We start from the raw sequence: 10,031 nt of genomic DNA on the forward strand, positions 1-10,031 counted from the left end.
AAATGTAATTCATAAGGGTCTCTACTGAACAGTCTCACCCTCCACAATGTTTAAGCATGGCTTCCGCATAAATCTTCACATGCAAAACGGTTGAAAAAGTTTCTGTAATAAGTCAGGCATGTTTCTATCCGTTTCCATTGGACCCTTTTTCTAAATCTGTCCTGATTTGGTAAATGACTCTTGGGTGAATCTGGAGGCAGAGGACATGATCCAATATCATCAGGCTGATGGAGTTCCTCTCTCACTACTCTTCCTTACTTAACCCCATTGAAGATTTATTTATTTTATTTTTCTCAGCAGGCATGGACAGAATATGATCACCAGCCACATACACAGACGATCCTTCTGGGTGCCGTGGCTGCAGCGTGACATGACATGACATCCCAGCAGATGCCTGCAGAGGCCGGATAAGACACTGAAAGATTCTTTTCACACTGCATTGCAAAAGGAGGTATTTTTTGTGACGTAAATGAGAATTTGTGGCCCAACTGACAGCAACGTCGAGAGGTGTAGGAAGACCGGACTGTAATTCCTACAACACTGCATGTACAGAGAAGTGTTTCAGATCCCATCTTACAAATCAAGATGAAAAATAATATTCTTCATTGACTTCAATGGTACATACACCTCCAGACATAAACCCAATAATAAAAACAGTGGCATATGTGCAACATATTATACTCACGTGATAGCTGCTGCATCATTATGTTGTGCAAATTATAAGCTACAACTGAATGGACAGACGGTAAAAATGACAAAAAAAGTCTCTCACTGTGGATCAGTGAATAATTATTTCAGATGCAAAACACATTTCGCAGATAATACTGACCCAAGTAGGACTCCATGAAATCTCTACTTGAACAACACCGGGCACATATGGTGAAACTGTTAGCAACTGCAAGCAAAAGCTTCCATAGACGTGTCACTATCCGCAGCGTCAGCTCGCGTCGACATGGGCGACCTGAGTGACAGAGACGATGAGTGTAAGTTATGGAGGAGATTCTGTACGACTGTTAGAAACATTTGCGGATTGGTCGCGAGATGTTGCACGAATAAATATCAGCGTAAATCGTAAGTGTTATGCAATATTTTGTAGCAAACCAAAGGATATTCCAGTCAAAGCACCTTTAATCATGACTGTCAGTCACTCCCTGAGGTGGAATGTATGCGCCTCGCTCTGTTATAAAATATGCCACAACATCTGTGAAGCTACTTGGGGTCCTAACATTTCAGCACACTCCCAGCTAAAGCAAACAATTGGGAAGCATATTGGGAAGGAATTAGGCACAGATTCGAGACAGGCTGTATTGTTAAGCCTCCGCTGGTGACATGTCTGTTTCAGTCTACAGATGGCCTGACCTGGCAAGCGCTGGCCGGACCTGGCGGACCCCGCCAAGATCTGAAAAGCGTCGACCGCGCAGGACCCGGTAGTTTTAAAAGTCCATCTATCAGCGAACAGCTTCAAGGTAACTTGTCAGGATGACATTTAGGTGGGTGTTGCTCAAGAGAGTATAGGACAATTCAAAAAGAGGAGAAAAGCAGATGGTGTGGCAGGTACTTTTCTTCATGGCTTACTTTATAAGCTAATCAGACTTATTGTCCCATCCGATCAGGGCTATCCTCTCACTTACAAAAACAAAAGCTCCAGTGCGCAAGAATACACACACACACACACACCCCCACACACGCACACACACACCCACACACACACACAAACCAGCAAACAAACCCACACCTGCTCATTTGCTCATTTTCAGGCTAAAAAACCTAACAGACGCCGACGTCTCCTTCCGGCACAGTGCCGGCCGTGGTGGCAGCAGCAGAGGTTGGCAGCAGCACGCTCATCATTCCGCAAAACCCCGGACAGATGTCCCAGAGCCTGGGAGGCAGGTGGGCCGGGCTGCCCTCCCTCCATCGCCCCTCTCTCGCTCTGCTCCGCCACAGCGATGCTGGCAGCTCTTCAGACCTGCTGGGTATAACCTTTAATTCACATGCTTTTCCTGGCACAGTGGGCCAAGGGGCTGCCATCTGCCTGGCCTGCTACAGAGAGAGAGTGGAGTGAGTGAGAGAGGCTGAGACCAAAATCAGAAGGGGACAAGAGTGTCTGCCTGGGGAGACGCGCCACGGCGTGTTGTTGTGGCTGCCCATCGGTTTGTGGTTCCCACATGTGACCAAAAAAACGACACATCACTTCTATGACGTTGTTGTTACATAAAACGCTTTTGACAGGAAAAACACACCAAACTTAAACATTATCCTGCTGATAGTAGCCATTAAGAAATGAGATAACTGTTGTTGCCTGCTGTGTTTACGTGATGCTCGAATGTTCAGGGGCTCAAAATGCTGGAAGAAAAATTTTCCACATCGTTGACATACGGACAAATGGACAAACTATCGGACTGATTGACTGATAGAATGTATGCTCAGCTTTAATCAAAAAGTATTCAAAGAAGTATTGGTAAAAGGCCATTGGAAGCTACCCAGTCTGGTTATGGCAGCGTTTTAGTTTTTACATTTGGTTGTTCTTTGGCTTTAAATAGAGAGCATTAAGTAAAATCAACTTTTTTTTTTAGCTTTATATAACGTTATTTCCTCATCAAAAACATACTTAAGAGTGTTGCTTTGCTTTTTTCATGCATGTCTAATTCTGACACAGTCTTAGCGTGACGCTCAGGAGGATCGCGGCTCCGCCTTGGAGACTCCAGCTGAGTCTCGGTGCTTGGGGGCGGGGTGCTCAGAGAGCAGCTCCTGCAGACTAGTGGCAGTAGAAATTAGTAAATACCTGGAGGAACTGTGGGTCTGCTGAGCTCATCATACAAACCTTTTCTCAATCCAACGCTCTGAAGAACTATCATTAATGGCATAATGAGAAGCATTGTGATTGCAGAGTGTCGGAAAGTGTAGGAGCTTCTTAAAGACACAGATGTCCATTTTCAAGGCATCAAATTACAAAGTAAAATTTCTTTAAAGTTAAGTCTTTTAAGTTTTACTACTGATTTTACTGCCAAAAAATTATTTATATTGTTCTACTGTGGTGTCTGTCTGAATTTTCTCAGTTTAAACTAAATCTTGCCTTAAGCTTAATAAGACATTAGAGTTTTCAGAAGAAGAAGAAGAAAAAAAGCCATCTCTGGTGAAGCGAGGAAAAGGGAAAAGACAGAAGACAGAGCATCGAGATTTAATTTTTTTGAATTAAATGAAGAGAAAGAATCACAAAGAGGAAGCGGGCGAGTCTGACAGAGGTTATGAATGATGAGCGATATGCAACGCATACGACAGACAATGAATCGAGAGAAAATGTTAGAAAGAGAAAAAGAAACAAGGGAGACGCAGATTAAATGGCGAGAGGAGTTGGGGAAAGGAAAAGAGGGGCGCTGCAGAGACGCAGCCACGGGCCCGCTGCGTGGTGCATGGCAGAGACTCATCATTCAGCTAATTATGATCAGGCTTTTCCCTGCAGGCACAGCAGCGCCGCAAATGGAAAGCCTTTGTTCTTACACAGCCCCGTGGAAGCGATGGGGCATGGCGCCACGCAGATGAGACGTGTGTGTACAAACACATAAACGCGTGCACGGGCGCTCGCGCACGGAAACGGAGAAACACAAGCCAGCGTAGCGGCTCATTAAACACCACGTGCACACTTTACATTCTCTCCTACGCAAACACGCCGAGTCCCCGTTCACACTGAACTCCTCTCTCAATGCTCCTTGCCAGTTATTTGCGTGCGCCGTCGTACGCAGACTCACACCTCTCCCTCTCACCCTCGCTCATAATCGCTACACAAACACTGAAGAAAGGCAACACACAAACATCATCATCATCATCATCATCAGATTCAGCTTCGGAACATTACGGCGATGCTATCAATTAAGTTTGCACCTACTGAGCCAAGTTATTCATCTCTATTAAAGAAGATGGGACTCTTCTAGAAAGACCAGCAGGGTATTCAATTAGAAAACGGAAGAAAACAAAAGATTTATATCCAACGAGGAATAAAGACGCTGTAAAATTAGTAGATTCTTGCTTTAAAATAATTAGGAAGTCTTTTGTGCCAACTTTAAGCAAAACTTGTGGGTCAGAAAGCAAAGCTTCCCTTTATAAAAAGAGAAAATGTGCATGGCTGCTATTAATTGAAATCTTGGACATTTCAAAGATTTTAACAAAGACTCAGTCCAAATAAAAAAATCTAAAAAAGAAATTGAATTAATTGTCAGTCTCTGTTCATGAGAAGTTATCCATCCCAAAGGGGCTTTGATGAGTGCATCAAGTCATCGACTTCTCAGTAAATCCTCAAGCGTACGACAAGAACCCTCAATCAGAACCGGGCTCAGTGCAAAGCGATCAATCTGCTGTAGCTAACTGGGGATTGAGGAAACAGAAAAGAAAAGGAATGCAGAGTACTTTCTGCTAGAATGAAAAACAAAGAGTTCTCTGCGTTTATGGCAGCAATAGCTCTGTCAGTGGCTTTGTCCAGGAAAGTGACACAACTAAAAACAGGAGCACTGACCCACGAGTACTTCCTTCTGGACAAGAAATGCAGAGAACACAAATGGTAGGCAAAGGCAGCAATACGTTCTGCCAGAGGCATCGTCCGGATTGTGACGGAGCTAAACGCAGAACCACTGAGCCAGGGCTACGTTTTATGAGACAGAAAAATAAACAAAATACACAACGACATGACAGCAATGCCTTTACTAATTCGCCTCAAAGAAAAGAGAGCATACATAGTGAAACACACAAAGAAGCACTTAGCAAAGATTTCGTTCTGTGAGGCAGAAAAACAAAGTACACAGAACTGATGACAGCTTTAGCTCCGACCGAGGCTTTGTCCATTCGTCAATCAGTAGAAACATATAAATTCTATAGCTGTACTACAGAACCATAATCTTTTTGCCATTTTGGGTCGACCTATTTATGAGGCCACTATTGACATACGCTCCCCGTCAAAACTTGTATCACGTGAGTTTTGTTCTCTGATACCAGTGACTTATTTCATCAAGACAGTGCATGTTGCTACGTTTAAAGTCGTAAAAGTTGGAGGAATTGAACTGAAATCCTTGGACAGAGAGAGAGAGAGTTTTTCAATGAAATCCCCACGTCCTAGTTTGACTGGGCATTTACAGGATGCACAAAGCAATAAACCAACATGGCTACTTTTGTAGTTCCGTCTCCATAAACAACGCGTGTGCTCCTACTCTAAAATTACAGTTATCGTAATGTAATCCAAGTTAGGATGGTCCCACTGGGACGGATGCGATCTGGCAAAGAGAAGTATCACAGATATTCCCAGGCAAGTTGAACGTGAGAAACATTAAAAGTACAATCCAAGGACACAAAGTACCTCATTATTGTACATTTAATGTGTTCAGTGCACAGTTAGACTTAAGTTAACATAAGATGGGTACACGGCTGAATGCTTCTGAAAAGAAAAAAAGAAAAAAAATCATTACCTTTTAAGTAACGGTGTTTTGTGTTTTTACGCATGGCATTCTTCCTGGACGCATTTTGGTGTGAAGCCCAGCACTGCAGCCCCTTGGCAGGCACAAAGGATCTCTTGGCATGGCTCGGCACTGCTCTTCGTCTCTCCCCTCTTGTTTACAGCATAAACACATCTGCCTTTCATGCACAAGTGGCTCCTCGGAGTTGTACAGCAGTAAATGATACCCCCCTATTCTCCTCTTCAGCTCCCAGATAGAGCTGTGGATCCTAGAATAACGTCCCCGAAGCTGAGAGGAATTGGCAGAAACACACAGGTTGTTTTAATGAGCTGCACATCATTGCTCGGGCGCATATTACTTGTCGTGTGCATGTCTAGTGTGTGTAGTCGTACAGCCAGCTACTCAACAGAGGGAGAAACATACAAATGCAATTTACATTTTCAGCATTAATAGGATTAATTAAGTGAGCAGCATCATTTTATGCAGCAGAGGTGATACATCTGCTATTTAAGCAGCATAATAACAATAAAAGAACTTCAGAATTGTTGCACTAATGGCTAAAACGCAGTAAATGAATGATGGTTATAACAGAAATGTCTTAAATGAACAGTGACACATTTTTTTTTTTTTTTTACTTTCACCAGATCGCTGAACACTTTAATTTCCTTGTTAGCCAGTCATTTTGTTTAAAATTTTAAAAAGATGTGCTTAAAATTATTCGCCTCTGTCGATCTATTTGGAGACACGTTTGACTTTTGTTTAACACGTTTATTTTCTCATGCAGAGAAACTGATTACATAGCGACAAGGCTCCCATTTTTCCCAAGTTTGCAAAATGAGCCATAATCCTCTTCTGCCTCTCATCAGAGTCTCCCCATCAGTCGTTGCACCCATTATGTCCAGTTACAGGAGACTGGAATATACCCTGGACAGAATGTGACCGTTTGACAGTTGGATTTGGGCCACATGTAAAATTTATGACACTTCCAAGTTGACTCACCAGGCCTTGCTGGTCTATTTTAAAATCCAGGTGTTTGCAGATGAGATGGTTGTTCCTCCAGACTTATTTTTTGAGCAGGGATGTCAAACTTCAGTCCTTCAGCGCCAGCGATAAGCAAACTTTGCACCCGATGGAACTTAATCATGTTAAATGTTTAGTCGTAAGACGGTGAGGATCCTGGTTAGTTCATCTGTCCTGTCCAAATTTAACCAGTGCAGAAATATTGAAAGTGAGGTGGGATAAGTTGATTTGATTTAAAAATGTTTAGGAAAAGGATCCTCAACTTTCCAAAAACCCAATATTGCAGCAGTAAAATCACTTTTACGTCGTCCTGTCTGACCAGTAAGAGGGCATTCTCAGCAATACAAACACGTTCTATCTGCAAACCTCCACTAGCTAGATTAGCCAAGACCACCAGAGACTTACAGGAGATGGTGACATTCTGTTGAACACTGCTGCTTTTAAAAAAATGTTCTCGTCACTTTAACTTTGTCATCAGGCCCTGTAATGTCTTTAATTAAATTACACTGCACAAGCCATTTCACAAATGGAAGTCCTTAAATCAACACTTAATTGATTGTGGAGCGATGAATGGTAAAACTGTAACCGAGCCGCCCGGCAACGCTGCAGACCAGATAGTTTAGTAGCTGTCTTCAGAGCAAACAGACCAGTCAGGCAGCCAGTGAAGCCGAGCGTCTCGTTCTCGCTGCCAGCTCTCCGTTTCCTCCCAGTAGCTTCAATGTGGGATTGTTTACAGCTCTTTTTATAGTCCAGTGAATAAGCCCTTATTTTCTCCCAATCTACCCCTGCTGGGAGAGCCAGCCCAGACAGTGGGAAGTAGCCCTGGGAAGTCATAATTACATTTGGCAAAGTGTTCACAGCCACAAAGAAACATACACTTGTACAAATACATAGAGAGAGAGAAAAAACACACACACACACAAAGAAAGCAAAAAAGAGTGTATTTAGTTGTAATCCCTTGAATTGTTGTTAAAAAAAAAAAAAAAAAAAAAAAAACTCTGAGGAATATGTTCTTACAAGAACACCGTTAGACGCTGGTGAAACTACCACACTTTTCACTTATGGGCACCATGAAACACTCGGCCAAAACCCATTCGTCATATAATGAAATGAAGGTAAATTATGAAGGGGGAATTGACAACTATTAGTCGCTAAGTCTTTTTTAACCAATACAATATTGATTAACATCTTAAGACTGTAAAAAAGCAGGAACTATTCACATTTCATTTTGTAACTCTCCAGAACCCAAGGCTATTCTAAAACACTCATTTATCGTCCTCCTTGTTATGACTTGTTTCATTCATAAGCTTCACTGTACAATACTTATTTTTTGTCAAGTGTCACCAATTAATATTAGCCCATAAACAGTTTCATATGTATTTAAAAACATATTTTTTTTTCTAACAAATGGATTTCAGTTGCAGTTCTGAAACATAATTCTTGGGTCAGACGATTGTAGATCAGATTGTATTCCGAGTCTGAGTGGGAAACAACATACAGCAAATAACCTCTTCTGTAAAATATGTCCAAGCATAGACTAATGTGTCTGACGGTGACTTTTGATTTGTGAAATGAGAGAAACGGCCAAATTAGCATTGAAATAGAACTTTACTGTACAAATGGGCTTGACTCCCAAAACACTATGCATCCCTTTTAATGTACAGGGTGGTATCATGTACTTTTCAGGCACATTCTGCCATTTTGTGGCACAGTCAAGTAACAACACCTTCATTTTGTTTATAAAAATCTGTTACATGTCAAACATAACTCAAATAAAATTGGGCCTCTGTCTCCTAAAGAAGTTCCTGCTCTTTCCTTCAGCATGTCAGGCGTTTGCTAATTGCTGCTGCCACTAGTCTGCAGGAGCCGTGTGAGGAATTTGCAGGGGTGGGTTGCTCTGTGAGGTGGAAGCTCAGCTGGAGATTGCAGCTCCAAGAAGGAGCCTTGCATAAAAAGGCAGCGATTTGTGAGAGCAAACGTTCAGGCGCCCCCGAAAGGCTGCCGCCAGAAGTTCTAGGATTCTTCAAAACATGCACGAGAGAATCGGAGCAATACCCCAGGTATGTTTTGATGAGAGAATAACATTATACTATTATGTAAAACTCAAAAATCTCTATTTTACGTAACAGTCACAATATTGCATTGCAGAAAGGATTACACTGTGCACTAATTCATAAACTAATTATGGTAATTAATAAATTTCTTTTGGATTTGAAGTCATTTTTCAGATCAGCTAAGTTTACCTAAAAGGAAAGTGCAACAATGTGTAAAAAAAAAAAAATGATTAAGAGTACGAAAGTATGTACAGTGCAAGCGTTACCATGGATCCTGCATATTAAACTGATTTGGGAGAAATAAGCTCAAGGGTCAAAGCAAACAAAGCAGGAATGTGAAATAATTTAGCTTTTTTACTGTAGCAGTAACTTCAGGCAAGGTCTCGCTCAGAATTTTTTTGTGACTCTTTTATATCAGCGAATAAACACAATCCATTTTTATCAAAGCTGGCATTCGAGGTAACAACAGTAAAATAGATTAATAAGTTGTCAACTGTGACAAAGAATCTTTTTTTTTTAAGTGTAGAGTTGTACAAAATTTAATAGAAATGTTATTGGAATGCAACAAGAGCTGTTTCTTGTCTCTCTTCATCCACTCTTTGGGTCTTTGTTTAAAACCCCTTTAATAGATAAACTTGAAGAAAACCAAAGCAAATACAATAGCAGAAGGAATACATTTAGAGACTCAGCTGCTGCTTTAACACCACAATTGCTCTGGCAGAGAATCAATAGTTTCTACAAAGAAACTCTAAGAGCGAAAAAGAAATTGGTGCTTTTGATCATCTGCTTTTGATCTTTGTGGTACAGCTAAGATGTGACAAAAAAAAAAAAGAGCTGATAAAGTAATCTATGACCTTTACGGGAACAAGTGCAGTAAAGAGTAATGTTTTCACACCTGATCCAAATAAGCCCAGTTCCTATGCGCTTCCCAGATTTTCAGGAAGTTGGGCCTGGAGATAAATAACAGAGAAACCAAATACTGCTTCCCGAGGTTTAACATTGATGTTGGGAACATTTAAAAGAGCAAGTTTCTGAAATGGCAACAAATACTTTTTGAGCTGAGATCTGTCCGTGCTGTATAGATCAGAAACCAGCAGCAGGAACCACATGTAGGGAGTTAGCTACTGAAGAGCACCATGTCTTTTCTGGTGTTTATTATTTGGACTCATGCTGCAGTAATTTTAGATTAGCTGGAGCTACATTTGTTATTATTATGTTATTACATTTCTTATATGATTTATATTTCTTAGCGTTTTGAGGCTAGTTTTTGTTTTTAGTGAAAAAAAAAAACCCCCAAAAAGATGCAATAACATGTTAAAGCTGGCAGAATTGTTTCTTATAAAATTCAGTGTGTGCTACTTTTTTTTTAACAGTGTTAATATTCAAAAAGGTAAATATTTAAAAAAAAAAATCAAAATACATAAAGCTCTGTTCTCCTCTGTGTTATGATGGTATGAGGAAAACAGAAAGGAGATTCTACACAAAGTTCTTAACAGCGCACATTTTTAAAGTGATTTAT

The sequence above is a fragment of the Poecilia mexicana genome, unplaced genomic scaffold (assembly GCF_051168715.1).
Source record: "Poecilia mexicana isolate PSO_F unplaced genomic scaffold, ASM5116871v1 scaffold_11, whole genome shotgun sequence".
Taxonomy (NCBI): domain Eukaryota; kingdom Metazoa; phylum Chordata; class Actinopteri; order Cyprinodontiformes; family Poeciliidae; genus Poecilia; species Poecilia mexicana.